This window comes from Typopeltis vanoorti, chromosome 25 (genome assembly GCF_054136105.1).
Source record: "Typopeltis vanoorti isolate ZY-2024b chromosome 25, IOZ_Tvanoo_1.0, whole genome shotgun sequence".
NCBI lineage: Eukaryota > Metazoa > Arthropoda > Arachnida > Uropygi > Thelyphonidae > Typopeltis > Typopeltis vanoorti.
This window is the reverse complement of record NC_143573.1, coordinates 31,127,838-31,150,618: the sequence shown is the minus strand read 5'-3', so window position 1 is coordinate 31,150,618 and position 22,781 is coordinate 31,127,838. Positions and strand designations below refer to the sequence as shown.

General features: G+C 37.2%; 1 protein-coding gene and 1 non-coding gene across 3 annotated transcripts in view; both read right to left on the bottom strand.

Moving 5' to 3' along the window:
- The window catches only part of LOC150092634 (dyslexia-associated protein KIAA0319-like protein), a 511,769-nt gene extending 494,365 nt beyond the window's left edge, over window positions 1-17,404 (bottom strand). For both annotated transcript variants that reach the window (XM_090414369.1, XM_090414371.1), the window contains exon 1: window positions 17,263-17,404. The gene's annotated coding sequence lies outside the window, so the exon portion shown is untranslated. The remainder of the gene's footprint in view (window positions 1-17,262) is intronic.
- Window positions 16,759-16,831, bottom strand: TRNAF-GAA (transfer RNA phenylalanine (anticodon GAA)). The gene has a single exon. It is a non-coding gene; the product is annotated as a tRNA-Phe (tRNA).
- Window positions 17,405-22,781: the final 5,377 nt, after the last annotated feature.

Below are 22,781 nucleotides of genomic sequence, written 5' to 3'. Positions count from 1 at the left end.
AAGGGCTTTACAGCGTTCATGTACGTCTTCGAAATAAAATACTATATAAAAATTCTGTTTCAACAACCTATAAACAATTATCCATGTACTATGCATTACAAAACATAATTATTATTTCTTTTAGGCTTACATGGTGATCTGAATACATTTTGGAAAATTATGGAGACAACTACCGTATTTGAGTAAAACTTTAGTTTAATATAAACCAAAATCCACATTCGAAGTTTCGACCTTTATATCAAGGTCGACTTCTGGAGCATATATACTATATACAGAGAAACAAGCTGCACTACCCGTTACAACAATTATTGGCCTGACCCCTGGTGGGGAAAAAAAAAAACTTACTACATCATCACTAGAGTCCTATTATTAATATTATCTATTAGTTGTAAAGTTACATTGGGAGCAACAACAAGTCTATATATATTAACACCATGATTATACTTATAAATTCCAACAGTTGGTATGGAATGGTTTCCAATACTAGCTGAAGGTTGCCTAGAGTCCTGAAGTATGCTGGATACTAAATATTAAGTAGGCTGAATGTGTGCCATCCAGATTCTTGGAATTTTCATGCCACCATTATTGTTGATATTTGGGTGGTTTATCAGAATTTTTCCAGTCGATTTGGTGTAAGGTGTTGAGAGCATGATCTAAGAGGCCTGCTTCACCAAAATGGTTATATTTAATGTGTCTTATGTGTTCTTTCTTACGTATAGGGATTGTACGTCCTGTTTCACCAATGTACGGTAAGTTACAGGTGCAGTGGATGCAATAAACTCCAGGATGTGCCAATGGGGTGGAGTATTGCATCCACTGCACCTGTAACTTACCGTACATTGGTGAAACAGGACGTACAATCCCTATACGTAAGAAAGAACACATAAGACACATTAAATATAACCATTTTGGTGAAGCATCATGCTCTCAACACCTTACAACAAATTGACTGGAAAAGTACCCGCTCTTTACACCATACAAAAACCTGGTATGAAAGAAAATTTAAGGGAGCCTGCGAAATTCTGATATAGGTCCCAGTACTGAGCCCTGTGGGACCCCACTTGTATTCTTCTGCCTCCTTGAAACTGCCCACCATACACAACGCTCTCTGATACCTATCGGACAGCCAATCCTGACTCCAGTTGACCAACCTGACATCCAAACCCATGTGCTGCAACTTAAATATCAGCTTATCATGTAACAATTCTAAATATTTCTTATATTACTTATAAACTTATATTACTCTTAGCTAAATATCAAGAGTTTTGCACTATTAACTTACAAGTTTCCTAATGCTATACTTGTAGCCCTGACTGTATGGATGAGTGGATAATAATTATTATTATTACAGTCAACTCCAAGAAGTCCTTAGACTCATCGAGGGAGGCCCTAAACATCATGTCAAGAACAACTATTTAACATCCACACAGTATCTATCATATTATTCCACTCATTCACCACTCTCCAAGTAAAAAACCTAGTTCTAACACCCTTGCTAACCACAAGTAGATAGCGATAGATAGCATTGGTGTAGTTGCAGTCAGTTGGTGGATTGGGTGGCAGAGATGGAGCTGTATAGCAGGTGCCCTCCCTTGATGAGTCTTTGGACTCGCTGGTGATGTCTAATAATAATAATAATTTATAATTATAAATGATGACTATTTTTACAAACTAGCCAATGACACTTATTTGTGTCTATGAACCCCAGAAGGTTCTAATAATAAAGAGAAAGGGAATTTTAAGTCTACTTAAAATTCCCTTACCTCTTTATTACAAAACACAGCTGACAATGAAAAAAGTTGGTCCTCGGAGATCGGAAAACAACAGAGTAGAAAATGAATACCTGAAAAATTTTTTGTGAAAATTTGGAGAAAAGTACAAAGCTAACAATGATAAGAACTAACAGAATTCTATTTGGGACATGACTAGTCATTAATGATGCGGAGGTTTCTGTGGTTAAGACGTTCAATCGAATCATTCCGGTTTTGTGACTACATTTTTATTTAAAAAAATGAAATAAAAAAAAAAACAATGAAAAAACCAGGAGTTTATAATATTCACTGTTCTTGTGGCATCTGCTATGTAGGCCAGACGGGGAGATCGGGAGAATCAGCATGAGCGAACATCAAAAGGACGTACAAAAAAAGCGAGAAAATAAGTCTGGCTTGGCATTTGACACAGCTTCTACTGGTCATGATGTACTCTGGGACAGAACAAACATGTCCTACATTGATAAAAACTGTTTCACAAGAAAAATTCAAAGAGGCATCAAATATGATTATAATGCCTTTGCAATGCAACAAAAATCAAGGCTTGATTTTAAATCAAGTTTGGTCAGCGTTTATTAAAAATTTACCCAGTTCAGACCTCAGACAGAGTGAAAGTGAATCACAGAATGCAACATCAAATAGCATTGTTTCCAGCTAACACGTATTAACGGTTGTATAGATCTGATATTCGGTTTTTTAATGAACTTTTTTGATGTTCATAATACCAATAAATGAACTTGTTTTTTTGTAATTTCTTATAGTTTGTGCTTTAAACTGCTAGTAATCTTTACCCCTGAAGATGTCAGTCTGATGACTAACGAAACTTGTCAGGTTTGTTTTTTTAAAAATGTGGTCACAAAACCGGAATGATTCGATATGACTAGTCATTGCCAAAACTATGTTTTAACATAAAGACATACATAAATTTAGATGGAGAGAAGAGAAAAAAAATTAGAAAAATGTTATTGTTGATAGTGATATCTTGATGCTGGTTTAGGAAACAAGAGTATACAGGATATTGGAAACAGGAAGGAAGGAATCGCATTTAATTTTGAGAGAATAAAACTGATATCATTAAAAGGTGTGCAAGAAATTTTTAAAAAGAATCAAAGTATACTATATTTTAGAGGTGAACTATAGACTCAAATATACAACTATTATTATGTGACATCTCCAAGGCATCCAAGAACTCATCATGGGAGAGCACTCTATTCCACTCCACCACACATTTCACCATCTTCCCTATTACCTAGGCTTGCCATAAATACTGTTACAACTTATGCACACCACTGTGCTGTCCACAGAATTACACAAACCCAGCTCCATTAGTGGTACTGTGCACAGCCAACATTTGTGTTTATCAGTAGAGAGAGAGAGGTCTAGATGTACAGATTAACATGCAGTGGAGAGATTGTGAAAATAATGTAGCTGTAATAGCACTTCACAAGTTGGAATGCAGCCATTTGTGATTTTCAACACACTAAAAATAAATACTGTTACAACTTATGCACACCACTGTGCTGTCCACAGAATTACACAAACCCAGCTCCATTAGTGGTACTGTGCACAGCCAACATTTGTGTTTATCAGTAGAGAGAGAGGTCGAGATGTACAGATTAACATGCAGTGGAGAGATTATGAAAATAGTGTAGCTGTAATAGCACTTCACAAGTTGGAATGCAGCCATCTGTTATTTTCAACACACTAAAATCACTCAGGATCACTAGGATATTTGTGTATTGGACTATTAACTGTTATAATGATTCAGAAGATGTATCTGACCACCAAAGAACAGGTCAACCATGCTGCATTAGGACACAACAGCTTGTGAGGGGTGTGAAGACACATCTGCCGTAATCCTGTGAGAATGCAGAAAGTGATGCTGCGAGAGATGAACATTTCACAGAGACTGATATCATGTGCAATAACTGATGACCTGGGGATGATAGCCTATCATCATTCTACTGGACACTTTCTAACATTAGAACTTATGCAGCAGAGGGTCATAAAATCAAAGTCACTTCTCCAATGCTATGTAATCAACAGACACAGATATCCTCTTGACAAATGAGAACATTTGACCATTGAAGAGTCGTTTAACTGCCAAAATGATCGGGTATATGCTCCAGATGGTCATATAACATGTGCCATAACACCCAGGATTCAGAGAGGTCATCATCCTGCATCAGTGATGATTTGGTGGGGGGGGGGGGTATCCAAGTTGCATTTCTGTGAGAAGGAGAGGGGGCAAAGTGTATCATGATCCCCATGCTGCAACCTATGGTATGGCTCCTAAACAGCACCTTGTTTAATCATAGGCAATGGACCTTTCAACAGGACTCAGTCCTTGCACACAAGGCAAGGACCACACAACAGTGGTTGGAGGCGAATGTGCATGACCACATATCACCATCTGATTGGTGATCTGAAAGTCCCAATCCGTGGTACTTCAAATTGTGGTCAGAACCTGAGAGAGAGCAGCCTGCAAGAAATGACACATCAGCCTGAAGGTGGATTTGGAGCGAGCAGTGGCATTTGTTGGATGCTGTGCGTGCTGCCATCATTGATATGTGGCCTAACAGATGTTGGACATGTGTGATAGCAAAAGGGAGACATTTCAAACACTGAGTGCTGCTATATGCACATTATATATGTGGTTTGCATGTGTTGAAAGCTGTAAATGATTTACTGATAGATTAAAGGTTTATATGCTGTTAATGTTGTAATAGTATTTATGGCCAGCCTAGGTACTTAATTCTCTTACTACATACAACTACCAACAAAGTATTTTTTTGTCTGTAAATTGTGTGTGTTCTGATGGCTGGTTTGCTTGTATGCGGGATGAAAAACTGGAGTTTTCAGGAGAAAAAACCCTGCTACTTCTGTATGAGATCAGCTAACTCACCTATTCTAAGGAAAAACTTATTCAAAAAAAAAAGTTTTATGATAAGAATCAAACCTTAAAGACTCAGCAGCAAACTGAAGATACTGACTAATTAAGCGCCAGAGAAATATGTAGTGAAGTTGTCTGCAAGTATAGAAAAATTAGAAATCTATGGTAGACTCATGAAGTTAGGAGGCAGTTATGAAAAATAAAGTATATCCAAAGTTCCTATCATCAAGTAAATCAGCATGTGCTCTGAGACAATACTCAGAAAAATGTAAGAAAGTGAAGGCAGCTAAACAAAAATCATGGAAACTGTGGACATCTTCCTGATAAATATCAGGAAACTGTCAAAATATACCTGATCTATTGATAAAGCTTAGAAATGGAGGAATGTAAAAATAATTAGAGGTTAAAGAGATATGAAAACTGAAGATAAAGTTATTCTAGATATTTGGAGTAATTATTTTGAAAAATTGCTAAATGAAATAAGCAGTGACATCACACTGGTAGAAAACATTCAAGTGGAATGCAATCAGGAGTAAATATCAATCCTTGAGATAGAAAAAAGCAATCAAAACCTCACATGTGGTAAGGGAGCTGCAGTAGATCATCTTCAACTAGAAACTCAAATAAGAAGGTATAAAAGTTTACAAGTGATACACTGCATGATCCAAAAGTCGTGGTCAGAAGGTTGTATATCAGATGAAGTAGCGTTCTCATAGTACCCATCTATAGAAGAGGGAAATACAACAATGAGAATTACAGAATATCCTTACTAAGTATTCTAGTTAAGATTTATGCAAGCCTACTTAAAAGGCTAAGAAAAATTGTGGAAAGAAAACTTTAAGAAGAACAAACTGGGCTCAGGCCAAACAGAAGTTGTAAAGATCAGATCTCTACTTTAAGACAATAGCTGAGAAATCATGGGAATATAAGGCATCTCTTAAAATTTTGAAGATCTAGAGAAGGTATATAAGATGCCACGAGAAATGCTGTTCAAAAATACCACAATTATCTGATTTAAACAGGACATTATATCAAGCAACACAGTTTATACTTTAGTTGTAAGTCAGCAGTTCATATTGATAATGGGTAAAGTCAGATGGTCTGAGGTAAAATAAAGTGTGAGACAAGGATGCACATTAAGAAGTAAGCGACAGACCTTGTATCAAAATTGGAGATGTATATCTCACTCATTACTTTATGTAGATGAGAATATACTCTAAAATTCAGCACATGTCTGCAGGATTCCCTAACTAAATTGAATAACTGCTGTAGTAAATATGGTATGAAAATCAACAAAATAAAAAGTTAAAATAATAAAGAATTAAAAATAAATGACTGCATCATCCTGGATGGTGAACCTATAGAACAAGTATACCATTTCAGTTGTTTAAGCAAGTGTTAGTGAAGATAGCAAATTAAATATGGAAACAGACACCAAAATTAGCAAAGCTACTATAGTAGAGAATGAACTGAATAAATTTAGATGGAATAAGAGAGAAATTAGTGCAAACCACTAGTTTTACACAGCAGTATTCACACCAATTTTAATTTATGAATCTGGGAATTAGGTTTGAAATAAAACACTTGATCAAAGATTGAAGGCCACAGCAATGAGAGTTGGACCACAACATAAGATTTAACGATATTGAAGTTCTAACTGAAATGGGTTAATTTGAAGGAAAACTCAATAGGAAGATAGTAATTATTTTAGCTTTTCATGTATTGCTCACATTTATGTAATAAGTCAAATCACTGAAGTCAAATGAATACCAAAAATCTTTAGGGTAAGCCTTTATTGATAAATTAAAGATGCCAAGAAATTATATTCTTGGTTTACCCCATTATCCAAGTGTAAGCAAACCCACTTTGCTTACACTGGGATGAAGTATCTTCATGACTGGGTTACTTGTATATAGAGACTAATGATTTCACATCAACTGCCTTAGTATCCCATAATGCAAAGCACACACCCCTTCTGGAATATATACAATGCTATGCATTAGGAGAAGGTTCACTATCCAGACCAGTTTCAACCATTATTTAGGTCTCATCAGTGAGAGCCAGACCCAGAAGAGATACCAAGGATGAATAACATTTCTGGCTAGATGGGTGAAGCAAAATTATTATTATTATTATTATTCAGGCCTCCATAGAGTCAAAAGACTCATCGAGGGGAGGTTCCCCCCCCTAAGAAACACAAAGTCTATCATACCACTCCTTAAACTCATTGACCATTCTCGCTCTCACCACTCCATCAGGCAATGCATTCCAAGGTTCAACCACCCTCCATGCAAAGAAACCACTCCTCACCCTCTTGCTCACAGTTTCCTTTCGTCACTTCCAGGGATGGCCTCTTGTCATCACTCCTTCCCGCTGTTCAACCAAGCGAAAGAACTCCCCAGTGTTAACCCTGTAACCACCTCTCAACAGTTTAAAAGTCTCAATCATATCACCTCTCCTTCTATCCACCAAACTGTGCAGTCCACATTCCCTCAGCTGATCCTCATAACCAAAATTGTACAGTCCTGAAACCATATTTGTCATCCGTCTTTGTACCCTTTCCACAGTTAATTTATCCCCTTCAAATTCTGGGGACCAAATCTGAGAACAATAGTCTAAGTGTGGTCTGATCAGAGACTTATACAACGGAATGATAACCCTTTTATCTCTGCAGGTCAGTGACATCATAATTGCAGCAATCCTCTGTGTTACCCTCCCTCACCACCTTTGCAATATGTCCCCTAAATTGCTTTTCACATTCCGTTGTATAAGTCTCTGAGCATATAGCTCACAAACACTCTGTAATGAATTATTCTTGTTGAGAGGCTTATATGCTGGTTAAACATGATAACTAATATTTAAGGAATTGACAGCATATACTAGAAATATAAATTAAATAAACTTTAATATATACTTTCCGATATTTCGGCGAACGTCACGTTGCCATCTTCTTGGGAACTTATTACAAAGACACGTGCACACAAGTATTACATAACAGCAAATGAGAACTGAAGCTAAGAAGCTAACGTTTTCCTAAAGTCCTGGTGGTGCCCCCTGGCTGGCTATATTGGTGGTTCTTGGCCTTTGGGCTGAAGTTCTTCTGATGATTGTTTCCCAAATTTGGGGCAGTCTCATGCATCCAAATTTGTTGAGGTTTGGCATGTTCCTAAGGGCTGAGGCTGATTCCGTGAATAGTCTTTCATACTTGAACTTGCTGCGGTGTATGACTGTGGCTTTCTTCCATCTTATTCTGTGGCGAGTATCCAGAGCGTGGTCTGCAAGCCCAGAGTGGCTGTACTGGTGAAATCAGATGTAATCCTTGTGTTCTGAGATTCTGATATTTGCTGTCCTGCCTGTTTGGCCAAAGTAAGACAATTTACAGCTGCAAGGGACCTGGTATACACCAGGTAGGTCTTTAGTGGAGTGGATAAGGGATGCCAATTTTCTATGTGGTCTATAACAAGTGGTTAAGTCGTGTTTTCTTAAGATTTTGTTGATTTTTTCCGAGGTGCCTCGGATGTAGGGAATGGTGATGGATTTAGAGTAATCTTTTTTGTGAAGGGGAGGGGGGGGGGTTGTGGATCACTGGGTTAAGTATTCTCTGGATTTTTTGGGAGGGGGTTGCCATTGGCTAAGAAAGTGTCATGGATGTGATTTAGCTCTGTACACAGCTTGGTACAGCTCTTATCACATGGATGTGATAAGAGCTGTACCAAGCTGTGTTTTGAGTTGAGGTCTCCTGCTATTATTATGGAGTTATTTGGACCAAGTATGGAGTCCAGATCTGTTGTCAGCAGAGGAATGCTCAGAGGATTATAAGCAGCTTAGATCTTGAGACTGCCAGCATTGCAGGTATGTACCTCCACACCGGTCACCTCCAGGTTTACTGTTTGGGGCTTGTCTATTATATTATGATTCAAGTAACTCTTAATATATATGGGTGTGCTTAAACCTCTCGCGCCAATTCTGTCGTTTCTGTACATAGTGTGTCCACGGATTTTTGGGTTATTAGCTGGTCTTAGGTGTGTTTCACCAATTAAGATGATATCAGCACTGAGACGAGTCGCAAATTCTTGAAGTTCCAAGACCTTGTTCATCAATCCATTTGCATTCCATGCCATTATCTTAAGAACTTTTGGTTTGAATTTTTTACTCATGACAGATGGATGGTTTGAATGCCTTGCAGGAATCTCTTTCTGGAAGATGGTGAGGGGCATGTGTTCTGAATTTCTGCAGCATGGTGGCAAGCGAGGCTGTTAAAACTGATGTTAGTTTGGAGCTTTCTAGCTCATGAGATGTAGGACACTTAGGTCATGCAGCCTCAGCATATGTTTTGGTCATGGTTGTTCCTTCCTGTGTGGTTGAAGGTGAGGTGTTTCGGACTGGGGGATGACCTGCTTGGTTGCTTAAATGTTGTTACGTGGAGGAGCAAGATTGACTTTTGCTGATCCTTGATTTTTTGGATTGGAAAGGCATCCCTTGTAGTTGGTGGGGTGAGATCCTCTGCAGTTTGCACAGTAGGCTGGAGTAGAGCATGGCTTGGTGCATGTGATGGTCTGGTGTCCCTTGCCGCACTTCAAGCATCTGAATGCTGCCTTACATAATTTTTGGGCATGCCCAAACCTTTGGCAACTATGACACTGTCCTGCAGATGTTCTTTTCCTGAGCGGCTCAATTGATATTTTGAGTCCGCATACTACTGTCAGTTCATAGATCTACCTTTGTGTATTGCTGATTTCCACCAGTGCCAAAGGCATTGGTCTTTTATCCGACCTGAGCATCCTGCTGACTTTAACTGGAGACAGGCCCTGTCTTGTGAGGTCAGCGATCACTTCTTCAGGAGTGATACCATCAGCAATGCCATGAATAAAGTGAAGGTGTGGTATGGAAGATTGATATTGTCCATAAATCTGGTCATTTGTCTATAATCCATGACTGTAGCAGGTTGAATTTTAACTCTCTCATCAGAATTTTTAGCCCATGAGAATGTGATGTTTTGTTCAATACCTGAGGGCTGATGAGACAGGAATCCATTTATTGTTATCCCTTAAGATAACCGGTGGTACCTTTTCTTTAGGTACATTGGGTGCTTCCATCCCTGTTGTTTCGGGTTCTTCGGTGTTGGTAGAGATTTTCCTCTTCTTCTTGACTATTTGGAATTCTGTATTTGTTTCCAATGTCTGATAGATGCTGTCTTGGGATGTAGTTTCTTCTAAATTTGGGGAGTGTACAAAGTTTGATTGAGTCTGAGTAATGAGTTCATCACTTAAATCATCCATTTTGTCTTCTGTGACTGCTGGGGGGAGATGTATCAAAAAGCTTAACTTTCCCCAGCTAGGTGTCACTCAGCAGCTTTCCCAATCTGAGGAACTCCTTGTACACCTCCTCAAATATGGCCTCATTCAGAGGTTTTGCCATGACAACAATAGGTAAAAAATGTATACAGGCACAGATGGAGAAAGAATTGAGATTGCTCAGGTATCCCGAGCAGATTACTGATAATCCTGTGGACTTTTGAGGGTCCACTAGCAAATCCTGTAGACACACACAGGTGTCTACCAGCAACAAAATATTATAGATAACTGCCCTAAAATAGGGAAAAGGAGTGTCAAGAATCTACTTGGCTACAGATTGAGATCCTACCTCCCTATAATCTGGTCCTCATAGCGGGTGGGGCCTGCCGGCCATTTGACCTCTTGCATGTCTCATGCAGAGGGGGAGACAGTAGGAATCAAACTGTATCAGCACCAGTGCAATGTGAGATTCCTGAAAAACCTTGAATGCAATCTAAAATGCGTCCATTCTCGTCAAAGTCTTTCTTTCAGATACCAAGGTTGAAATAATGCAGAAGTCATATTTCCCATACACAAATAGTGAAAAGGTGTATATGGGAAAGGTGTATACTATTTAACTGGCAAGGATAATAGGAATGTTTAGAAGGAGTTAAATTTCATCACCAACTGTTTGCTGATGAAATTTAGCTGGGAAGGACAATAAAAAAAACTGAGATGCTACAAAACCTAATTCACTGAGTGGATAACTTCGCTTCTTTACAACCTGTAATTATTATTATTATTATTATTATTATGTGACACCGCCAGGGAGTCCAAAGACTCATTGAGGGATGAGTGTGCCAACAGCATTGACGATTGAACCCCTTCTAACTACTAACCGCGCTCAAACTTGCTTAACTGTTTGAGAGCCATTAATAGCAGAGGTTCTACCAATCGACCAACCTTTGCTGGCAAAGGTTGCTGCATTAATTTTAACTGTAACAGTTGATGCAACAAAGTCACACACACACACACACATACAAAAAAAACAACTCACAACTTAAGTTATAAAAGTAGGATTTCTGTTCTACTGTGTCATGAATTTCTGTGTATATCTTCAAAGCTTAGGATTTTCATCATCTGGTGTGAGACCATTAACCTGCATGTTGGAGGCCTGAAGCATACTGAAGAAAGTATCATGACACATGATAACTATCTTACCATATGTCACCCATGACATTAATGTACTATAGGTTTATATCCTTTCGTGAAAAGCATTATGATAAAAAGATTTGCTGAATAGACTGAACAGTGTACAGGTATCCCTTGCTTAACGCGGGATTTGATTAACGCGCCAAAATTAATTGCGACAATCCCTTGATATATACACAGCAAGAGTTTTGATTAATGGGCCTTTAACCCTGCAGAGCTCGCAGCTGATCTGACAGGTACATGCAAAATGCCTAATATATAAATATTCTTACACAATTCAGTGTATAGCTTGGAAGTCATGAGTAGTTGTGCATTCATATGTTACGAGTGATATTCCGCACTGTTTTTTGCTGTCAGGGTTAACAGATGTTATATAAAAGTTTGTGATATTTGACAGTAAATTGTATCTGAGAGATATATACCGCAACCTCCGATGTCAGTATAATATAGTTTGTCGTTGTTCTTTTTTATTCTTTGTACAATAATTTCTAGATTGTAACTGAAAATAAATAAACCATCATGTATTACTGAAATAGAGAGCCAAAGGCTTATTTATCATACATGTCCTCTAAGACAGCGCTTCCCAAACTGTGGGCCGCGGCCCCCTTGGGGGCCGTAAGTTTTGTTGAGGGGGGCCGTGAAATAATGAAAACAAATTTAAAATGTTTTAAGACTAAGTAGATTTTTTTTTTATTTTAAAAGAAACGTCTTTAACTTTTATTATTTATTATTTCTTTTTTGTTATTTTTTATATTTTAATGGAAAAATTCACACACTGGTGTTGGTTCACAAACTTTGCTTCCTGCGTATTTCAACGCTTAATGAATATTAGTAAATATTGCTTATTCATATGTTTCATTTCAAAGCAGTGGTTAATTGTATTTACTTTGAATGCTCTCCAGGGAAGCTCCAAATCTTCCTGTCCCTTTCATCATGCATTCGTAATCAGAGACTGTTGATATTGACTTTATATACATATCAAAACTCGTTTTATATTATCACTGTTATCCGAGCTAGTTTTCTGTTGCCAATAAAAGTTTCGCATATACTTCACACATGAAAAAAAGCTTAAAAGTTCATGTGGGGAGATAGTAACTCGCTTGCAGTGGTAAACAACACGCCCTCCCTAAACAGAACACTATACTGCAGAGGCAATAAAAAAAAGTACTTTTATTATGCCAGTGAATAACGTATGAGGAGTCTGTGTAATATATTTCTCAACAAATAGTGCAATTAGAGACAACTGGATAAAAACACACCAATTAATGAATCACATGTCCCCTCATACAGAAACTATGCTACATAGACTGAAACAAAACCATATGTTGCATGTGCAAACAGAGTATCTAACTAAAAACTATTATTATTCATTAGATGTGTGTGAGTTCGATTTCGCAAGCAGCAATAAAATTCAACCGAACATGTTAAAATTCGTAAAAGTGTTAAAACTAATATATATATATATATATATATATATATATATATAATGAATGTTATGGCAGTTTCACATATGGAATTCGGTTGAAGAGAGTTAGCATTTCAACTTAATTGTCAGCTATGCTTTTATCTTTTGGTTGCGCGATCTTTTGTTAATACCGCACCAATCATATGCACGTTTTAATACCCTGCCTTTGCTATCTGTTTCGCATTAGGCTTAATTACCGTAAAGGGAGAAAAGTCACAAAAGAGAAAAATGTTCCTGGTCCGGGAATTCCCTTATTCAGGTAATATTCACTAATTTCATGTTATCAGTCTGTGGTGTGCCAGTATCGGTAAGTGGCGATATTATTTGATCTATTCTACGTTAAAAAATTTAACCCTGAGATGGATAAGTGGCTGATAAAAAAATTTAAAAAATTCCCGCGAACAATCAGAAGAAGCAGAAACAGACTGAAAAAAAAAAGGACAGTATTTCATATTTTACCAGAACAGTCCACATCGTCTTCAGAACCAAACGGTAAGAGGCAAAAAATGTAATATATGCATTTGATTTTTGCAATATTCGCTGTGTATGTTTTGTATTGAATATAAATACAATAAATATTATAATAATATATCTCTCTATTACGATTTTGTTTCGAGGGGGGACCATGAAATATTTTAATTTTTGCAAAGGGGGCCCTGACATCCAGAAGTTTGGGAAGCACTGCTCTAAGAGATGCGCTTTACATTATGGAAAATACTAAGGAAAGTGATCTGGAGCTTACTCCACCTTTACTATGAGTTGCCCATAAGGTTGCTTATGCTTGCATCCACCGAAACTTTTAGTTTCTATATATTCGGCACAAAACTCTTGTAGTTTCTATATTCAGCTATGAAATAATGTTGGATTCAATATCCACTTAATTTGTATCATCATGTATTATATTTGCAGTGTTTTTTCTTTGTTTTATTGCTTGTTTGCCGAGGTCTAGAGAGTCATTTTGCTTGTTATCGTAGACTTTCTGCTGATAAGAAGAAAACTAAAACTGTTCAAACAACTCTTGATAACTTCTTTTGATAAAAAAATTGCAGTAAATAATGTAGGTACAAGTATTTATTAAGCATTCATTTTGCACTCATTTTTTATCTTTCCTAAAAGAGTACCATATAAAGCGAATTATTAATATAGTAATCGATCATGGACGAATTGTAATTTTTACCATCGATTATTAGACTTGATTAACGCGATTTTGATATACGCAGTGACATCGAGGGATTAATTAACCGCGGGATACCTGTATTTTGGAAAGATCGGATTATAATCTGTTTATTCCACTGATGGAGCTGCACTGCTACAAGAAACTGATGAGACTGGAGTGACTTAATAATATCAATGGACAGGACACTTAGGTTTAGGGATAGCTTGGTAATCCTGACTGCTTATGAAAGTGATATGGGACAGCTAGAATTACCAGGCTGTTAAGAATGATAAGTAGAGATAAAGAAAATTACTTCCTCTTTATAAGGCTTTGATACAACCACATCTCTATTATCATGTGCCATAGCAACACATAGTGCTTACTTGAGATGACATCAGGTCAGTGGAATGTTCACTATGAAAATAGATTAAGAGTTTGTTAATTGCACACTTTAGTAAATAAGTGGAAAAGGGAGGAAGATTATATAAACCTAAATTATTATTACGTGACACCTCCAAGGAGTCCAAAAGACTCATCAAGGGAAGACACCTACTCCACAACTCTCCATTTCTACCACTTGAAAACTGCATTTACTAAATAACTAAAGGGATTTTACAAAATCATTGTAAGAGAAATTTTTCTATAGGTAGCAAGAAAGAAAAGTACAAGATCTCTAGAAACTAAATAGGATGCGAGAAGACTTTTTTTTTTTTTTTTGTACTGGTTAATGTACAGACTGGGTTGCTTTGAGGAGTTGTGCATGTATTGTCAGTAAACAAATTCAGGATAAGATGTGAAATCAAATTCTTTTCTCATCTAAAGTCGTATGCAGTTTCCAAAATTTAAGCTTTTTAATTGTTCACTTTTCTTAATATACATTATTTTTGTATTCACTCTAAGTGAGGCAGGTAAAGGATTTTTTTTCATTATTTTTATGGATTTTATACATTTTTTGTATTTCTTACATAGTCTTCTTCTTAAAATGGATTTTGGGCCAGGTGACCTATTCCAGTCTCATGCCATCTCTTTCTTGGGCTTCTGATTCTTACAGAGTACAAAAACTAAACAGTATATGCAGTGATTTTTTTTTCTCGATTTTGCAGAGGCGGCTGACAGAATACTGCATGGTAAGCTATTGATGAAACTGAGGATGGCAATTGATATCCCTCACAGTGCTCTTAACATCAAAATGATTGAGAGGTAGCAGCCAGCAAGGTATATATCAATAAGCAACCTATATATCAATAAATAAATAAATAAACAAAGCACGAGCAGCATCTATTTTGCGAAGCTTTAAAAAAGGAGATACGGATTTTAAAGCTGGTAATGATAAACTGAGATCAATCAAAATTAGATAAGATAAGTGGTATGGACATACTCCGGCTTGATGGACTTGTGAAAATAATAACTGAAGGCAAAATAGAGGGGAAAAGAAGGAGCAGCAGACCAAGGAAAAGCTTTTTTACCAAATCAAAGAAACCATGGGTCTGAGGAGTTACCAAGAGATTAAGATGAAAGCAAATGACAGAGCAGAATGGAGGAAATTGCTGCTGAGCTACCAGTCCCAAGACTGATGCAACTGATGATGATGCTGATGAATGGTAAATTGAGGAAAGTTATGTCAGAATTTTGGAACTCTATGAGAACTATGAAAACTCTACTTCATCCTCATTTGGCAGAAACAAATGAGGATGAAGTATATCCTATCGGTAGTTTTAATTCATAAGGTGGGGAAAACAAGGGATCTGAGAGTGTTTATGGATATCCAGTTGAAGATCTAGAGATACTTTCAAAAAGCTGTAAAAATTACTCGGAAAACTGCCATCGTGATGTGATGGGCAGTGACAAATAGAAAAAAATGTGGTGAGAATGCAATGATCACATCATCTGGGTGTTCTTTTTTGTGCAAATCTGATCATCTGGGTGATAAAGACATATTACTGAAAATTTAGAGGTAATTATGTCTCTGAAATGTTGAGTAAGAGAGAAAATTTGAAAAAATGTGTTTTGCAGAGCTTGGCAAATAGAAGGCAAAGATCAGGTTAGAAGAAACTAGAAAATGAGGGCTCATTCTTCAAAGTTATGCAAGGGTAATGTGAATAAGGAACTGAGATTTTTTTTTTGTATGGAGGGAGGGGTGAATAAGAGGAATACAAAGATGAAGTGGTAGAGAATGTACCAATGCTAAATGTATAACATGGAGGTGGGGACAAACACACACACCATGATCTGTAGAAAATTTTGCCTCCTGCTGCAAGTCTTGAAACTGCATGAGGGCCTGTAAAATAATTATCAATACTTGATTGCATTTTACAAATGAAGAAGTTGTCTGTTATTCTGCATGGAAAACAGATAACTCCATTACATCAATAAGTATAACACAGATGGACTAAATCAGTGGAAAATATTGTCATATCATGCCATTTTTTTCTGTTTGTTTTTGCTTCTTGAACAGTTGTTTTAATTACCTTTCACTAATGAATCACAATATATTTAATGCCATCTCAGTTTCGCATAAAACACTGGCATGATGTTAAACTGACATATTACTAGTATGTTACAAGCCAGAAGCAGAACTTTCCAGAATAAACATGCCTTCTGTCCCAAAATCAGCTGAAAGATGACTTAATTAAAAATTAAAACTCTATCGAATATATTTATCAATATTCTCTCATTGTTGAAAGATGTGTGGAGGAATTGAGATTGTCTTCATTTTATTATTATTCTGTGACACCTCCAGGGAGTCCAAAGACTCATCAAGGGAGGGCATCAACTCTACAACTCTGTCTCCACCACTCAATCCACCAACTACAACTAACCACAACTACACCAACGCCATCTACAGTCCACTACCACTAACATTTCCATAGACAATCACAAACATCCATGCCCTCGGCGAGATTCGAACCCGCAGTCTTCTGGCTGGGGAGTAGATGCGCCAACCACTCGGCCAAACCAGGCAAAAAAAAAAAAAAACAGTAAATCGTTACTGCCGAAAACCGGGATCGAACCAGGGACCTTTAGCTCTTCAGTCTAACGCTCTCCCAACTAAGCTAATTCGGCAAAGAATTGGCTTAGTTTTGTCTGTGCAGGCCAGCTTCTGTATAGTCAAACATCATTGCAACGCCGAAAACATTATATTGAATATTTATGATTTATGAAGGTGCAAATAAAAATTACAGCTATGAATACAAAATTACTGCGATGCACAGTACACATAACCGGCTTCAGTTTACGGAGGCCTATATCTGACCAAACAGATGAAAATGAGTTTCCGATTTTAGATGAATGTGAGATTACAGAATTGCACCAAACACTACGCTCTTGCAACTGCTTCATTGATACAGCAATTAAACAATGGAAATCATATGCAACATGAGTAGTGGCTCTTAAATTGATTTGAAGCATAAACAATATGTTTTCGATTAGCACTCTGAGACTTACTTTTATCATTTTATAACAATCATTTCCCCCCAAAAAATATTAAAACTTACTAAGTTGCGTGATTCCTTAGATAAACAGCTGTTTTTATTCAAAACTGATCAAATTCTTTCTCTTCGAATTTAACGACACGCAAACAACAATATTTCACAACCGTATCCAGCTGTCATCAACTGCATATCGCTCTTAGATAAACTACTGATTCATTCCACCATCTTGTGTTAAAAATCCGAATCAATTATGACATCACCAATACGTTAACATATAATAATTATTGCAATGCATATTTTTTCCCTCGAGCAAGAAGTAAACCTTAAACTTTAAAAACTATAAGTTTAAAGTTACCGAATAGGACAGAAGAGGATGCAAATAGCAGGAAAGTTCTGATGCACCCAGTTCACAAATATACTGGCCCATATGCAACCTTATAAAGCTAGAAATCCACAAGAAGAAGATGATGTGGAAAGAGTATCGTGAAAATAAGAGTGAGAGGAGTTATGAAATATATAAAGCTCAGGCCAGAAAAGTAAGTATTGTAAGAAAAGCAAAAACGGAGTATGAAAAGAAATTGGCCATGCAAGCTAAAGGCAATCGAAAAGAATTTTATTGTTATGCCGCAAGCAAAAGAAAGAATGATGTGGAAGAATAACTTTATTGAATGCAGATGGTACACGAGTGTCGGAAGCTAAGGAGATTGTTCAATTAATGAGTACTCACTTTGCTAAGATATATCAACCAGGTGTATGTAGTATGGTGCACAGCGCTACTGCTATGTTGGATGAAGAGTTACAAGTTCATGAAAATGAGGTTGAAGAGCTTTTGCATAACCTGGATAAGAAATTGTCAATAGGGGCAGATGGAATATCTGCCCATTTGTTAAAGAAATGTTCGCTGAATTGGCTGGCCTTTCACACATTTGTATAACTTAAGTCTCAGCTCAGGAATGGAAGGAATGTAATATAGTTCCATTGCACATGGGTGGTGCAAAAACTGATGTGTCAACTACCGTCCTATTACTATTTCTGGTGTGGTAGTAGTGAAGATTTTAGAGAAGTTAAGAAATGGCTAGACAATCATTCTATACTCTGCAGGGAACCGCATGGGTTTACTAAAGGAAGGTCGTGTTTTAGCTATTTGCTCATATTTTATAACAATGTTACGGCCGAATTGGATAAAGGAAATGGATACACTATGATAATCTTGGATTTTTCTAAGCATTTGATAGCATAAACTGGAGAATATGGGATTGGAACATAATCTATTGACTTGGATCAAGGGATGGTTGACAGACAGATATCAAAAAGTGGTATACATTGGGTGTGAATCTGCCAGATTTAAGGTAACTAGTGGTGTACCTCAGGGTTCAGTCCTCGAGTTATTATTGTTCAATCTATACATTAATCACTTCAAGGAGTCTATCATCAGATTTGCAATTGTTTGCTGATGTTGCAAAGATAGGCAGAGCAATCAGGGATGCAACTGATATTCAGCAATTACAAAATGATTTGAATAGACTGGAAATCTGGGCAAACGAAAATGGCTATCTGTTTAATGTTAGTAAGTGTAAAGGTATGCACTTTGGCGTGATTAGAGATCCAGCGGCATATTATATTAGAGGGGTTATGCTACAAGAAACTGAAGAGGCAAGGGATCTTGGTGTATTTAGTATTAGTATTAGTATTATTATTAGACACCTCCAGGGAGTCCAATGACTCATCGACAGAGGGCAGCTGCTCTACAACGCTGTCTCTGCCACTCAATACGCCAACTAACGACAACTACACCAACGCCATCTGCCCCTGACCACCACCAGCACTGGTATTTCCAAAGACAATCACAAACATCCATGCCACGGCGGGATTCGAGCCCGTAGCCTTTTGGCTGGAGAGCGGATATGCTAACGGATATGTGATTAGAGTTCCAGCGTGATTAGATTTACAATAGCAAAAGTTGCAAATACAACTCAGTGGATAATTTCTATGCTTAAGCGAACCTTGACAAGTAAAGATAAGGAAGAAATTTTGCCTCTTTATAAGGCTTTGATAAGACCACATTTGGATTGCTGTGCTCAGATTTGGTCTCCTGGGTTCCAAGGGGATAAAGAAGCAGTGGAAAGGGGTGCAAAGAGGAGTTACAAAGATTATATCTGGATTATGGGATTTAGATTATGAGGAGAGATTGCGAGTATGTGGATTACAGAGACTCTGGTTAACAGGAGAAAGAGGGGTGATATGATAGAGGTCTATAAACTTTTGAATGGGTGTTATAGCATTTCAAATGATGAAATTTTTCGCTATATGGAAGGCGGGGAGTGAGAGAGAGCATGGGGACATCTATGGAAGTTAAGGTTGTTCTCAGTCAAGAAAAGGATAAGAGCTAGGTTTCTCTCTCAGAGAGCAGTGAGTGAGTGAAATAATTTGCCCTTAGGGGTAGTGAGTGCATCTAGTGTAAATGAATTTAAGGGAAGGTATGATAGCTGGTTGAGTAAGTTACAGCCCCCCCCTCGATGAGTCCTTGACTCCTTAGAGGTCTCAGATAATAATAATAATATCTTTTGACTCAATGGAGGCTGGAATAACAATAATAATATGCATATATTATGGATATATAAAAAGGTAAGACTTTCTTACTCATAAAATACATGATAAATAAATCCTTTATTTCTTTTTATTTTCCAAGAGAGTAATAGACACTACTTAATCCTAATTGTTGAGAACTTGTTTGACAGCCAGTCTACACAATTTCCTAGATGGCTCCACAATTGCAGGAACAGTATCTCTAAGCGATATACAGCAGAAAGCAACTCAAGAAGATGTCTACCATATCAAAATTCGCCGGACAGAAGATGCCACCATCTTATTTATATTTCTAAAAATCCGCAAACGTCTTTTTTTATCCCCAAAGACAGGAGGCGATGCTGTTCTAACCCTATGTAACTTTTGGAGATAAAGCGAGTGTCAGTGTGTATCGTTCAGTCAGTCATTTAAAAATAACCACCCCAAGACTATCACTAAATTTAATAGCTTCCGGAAAAACGAGTACGGCAAACAAATGCTGCGATCTTGTGATTCTGAGGCAGTGGTTTCGGATGTATTATCCAGCATTTCATTGATCAAGTGCCAGGTTTCCTTTATATCATTCTGAGCTGTTATCAATTTGTTTCTATAATAGTTTCTTTTTGCAATTCTAATCTGTGCTGCTAAGAGATTTCGTTTTCTTTTGTATGCAGCTTAAAAAAGAGGTATTGTTAATTGATTTCTTACGTTGTTTCCATAGGGTATCTTTTCTTTGTATGTCTATTAGTATGTTGTCTGTTATCCATGGATTCAGGCTGGCTTGGGAGCGTATTTTTATTTTTGATAATACTTTATTATATATTTTATTAAATTTTTAAGTTTAAAATTATTATACGTAGCGTCAGCAGAGTCTAAAGATGCTAACTGCATCCACTCTGTTTTTCTAATTTCGTCGTTTACTATAGCTTCGTTTAAGATGCTATTATACTGTTTTGTAGTCTCAGTGAGTTTTAAAGTTTCTGATTCAAGATGTAACTATAATGCAGTGACATAATGGTCTGCCACTTTGCACGTTATGAAGGCCTGCTGTAAAGTTGTTTGGAGGGACCCGTATATTTATGTGGTTAATAGAGTATTAATAGGGTGATTGCATTTTCGAATATCTCTTCTCGTGTGAACGACTGTATGGATGGGGTTGTTATATGCTGATAAGAGACTTAGGTATTGTGCTGTTCTAATGTTTATGTTTATATTATGAGAGCCTGTGTAGCTCAGTGGTTGTGGAGTTTGCACACCACAACGCTTGACCTCACTAAGGAAGACTTTGTTTCGAATCTAGTCGTCGACTTGAGGAACTTTTTCTAAGTTTTTTTCGACCTCTTCCCGAGTTAGTCGATCTCTGGCACGGGCAAGCGGGTTTTTTCTCCCGGAAACTCGGGGTTTTCGTCCCGTAAACTCACGAAAATCGACCATGGAACCAATATGATTTCGGACATTAAATATATTGTGTTAGGGCTAGGGACTACGAGATGGCGGCACTTGTTGAGCCGTCTCTCCTCACTGTTTTCAGCTTAATTAGTGATAGCCTTGGGCCAGCTATATCTAATTGGCTACCAGTGGAGATTTAACTGCCTACTCAGTCTGCAAAAGTAAGATAGAGCTAAACGGCCTCGCCTATTCCCTATATACGGGAATAAAAAGGAGTTAGCTGATTTTTTTTGATGTTTATATTGATGTCACCTATTAATATCAGGAATTCCGAAACGCTTTCTTTCATGGTAGAAAGCCATCTGTTTAATTATCTAGAAATTTTGTGATGCTTTAATTGAGTTTATGTATTGGGTCTGTATATTGCGTTTAATAGCAAGGAGTTCTCTTGTTTGATATTTTTAACTTCGATGCATATGTTGTCTGCAAATCCTAATTTATAGTTTATTTCTATTACTGCTAATTAATGTTTGCTAATTATTACAATCGCCTTGTTTAGTTTGTCTGAAGTGTTTGTGTTATTGAAAGTTTGGCATGTGGTAGATGGTTGCCTCTTCGTTTGTTGTGGATACTTCTGTTAGTATTAAAATATCTATTAATATATTGTCTATATATTCCTTCAGATAAGCTTGCAAGGTCATCCAGTATTTTTGAATGCTCCTGATGTTGATATGGGGAATGGAACAGTCCTTTCTTTGGGTAGTCACTTGCTTCCATTCTGTTATCAAGTTCAGAATGTGGCAGTTGTCATGTCCTAGGGTGATTACATCTGCTTGGTGGTCTGCGTTAATATAGGTTGGTATGTTGTTCCCTTCTTTGCGACTCATCATTGTTCCTTTTAATGTGGCAGCCTGTATAGGTCTTCTGCAAATTTTATTTGGATTGACTTTGCGTCTCGTGTCTTTTTAAGAAATATTTTGTTGTCTCTTATCCATATAAACTGTAATTTTTTTCTCTTTTACTTTCCTTTTATGGTAGAATAGTTTTTGAAAATGTGGCGTTAAGTTTTCAAACAAGTACAGTATATTGGGATATGCTCGTGAGTTCCATTGAGATCCTTGACTACTGTTTTTTTTTTTTTTTAATCCTGCTAGCTTTTATGAGGTTGACTTTTGCTGGGCTGTTAGTGAATCTCACCATGACGGGGGCGGGGGGGGGTCTGTGAAAACCTTCTCTTTTCCTTTTTTGAGGTAAGTGACGTACCGAGTGTATCACATTTAATTCCATGGGAGCGCCAATTTTCTGGTGTAGCTGAAGTTCCGTGTGTTTGAAATGTTCAGTAGCACTTTCTGGGAGACCATCTATGAGAAGATAATTTTTATACTGTTTTTGGTTTAGGAGTTTGTAAAGTCGTTTTAAAGAATTTAATCCTTGCCATAGTTCCATTGTCTCTTTCATTAGGTTATGCTGTCTTTCCGTTAGCTTTTTAACGCTGTTTTTAATTTCTCTAACGGTCTTCAATATATCTTCTACCTTTTGTGCGTGCGTGCGTTGCGTGTGTGTGTGTGTGTGTGTGTGTGTGTGTGTGTGTGTGTGTGTGTGTGTGTGTGTGTGTGTTCCCGAGTTAG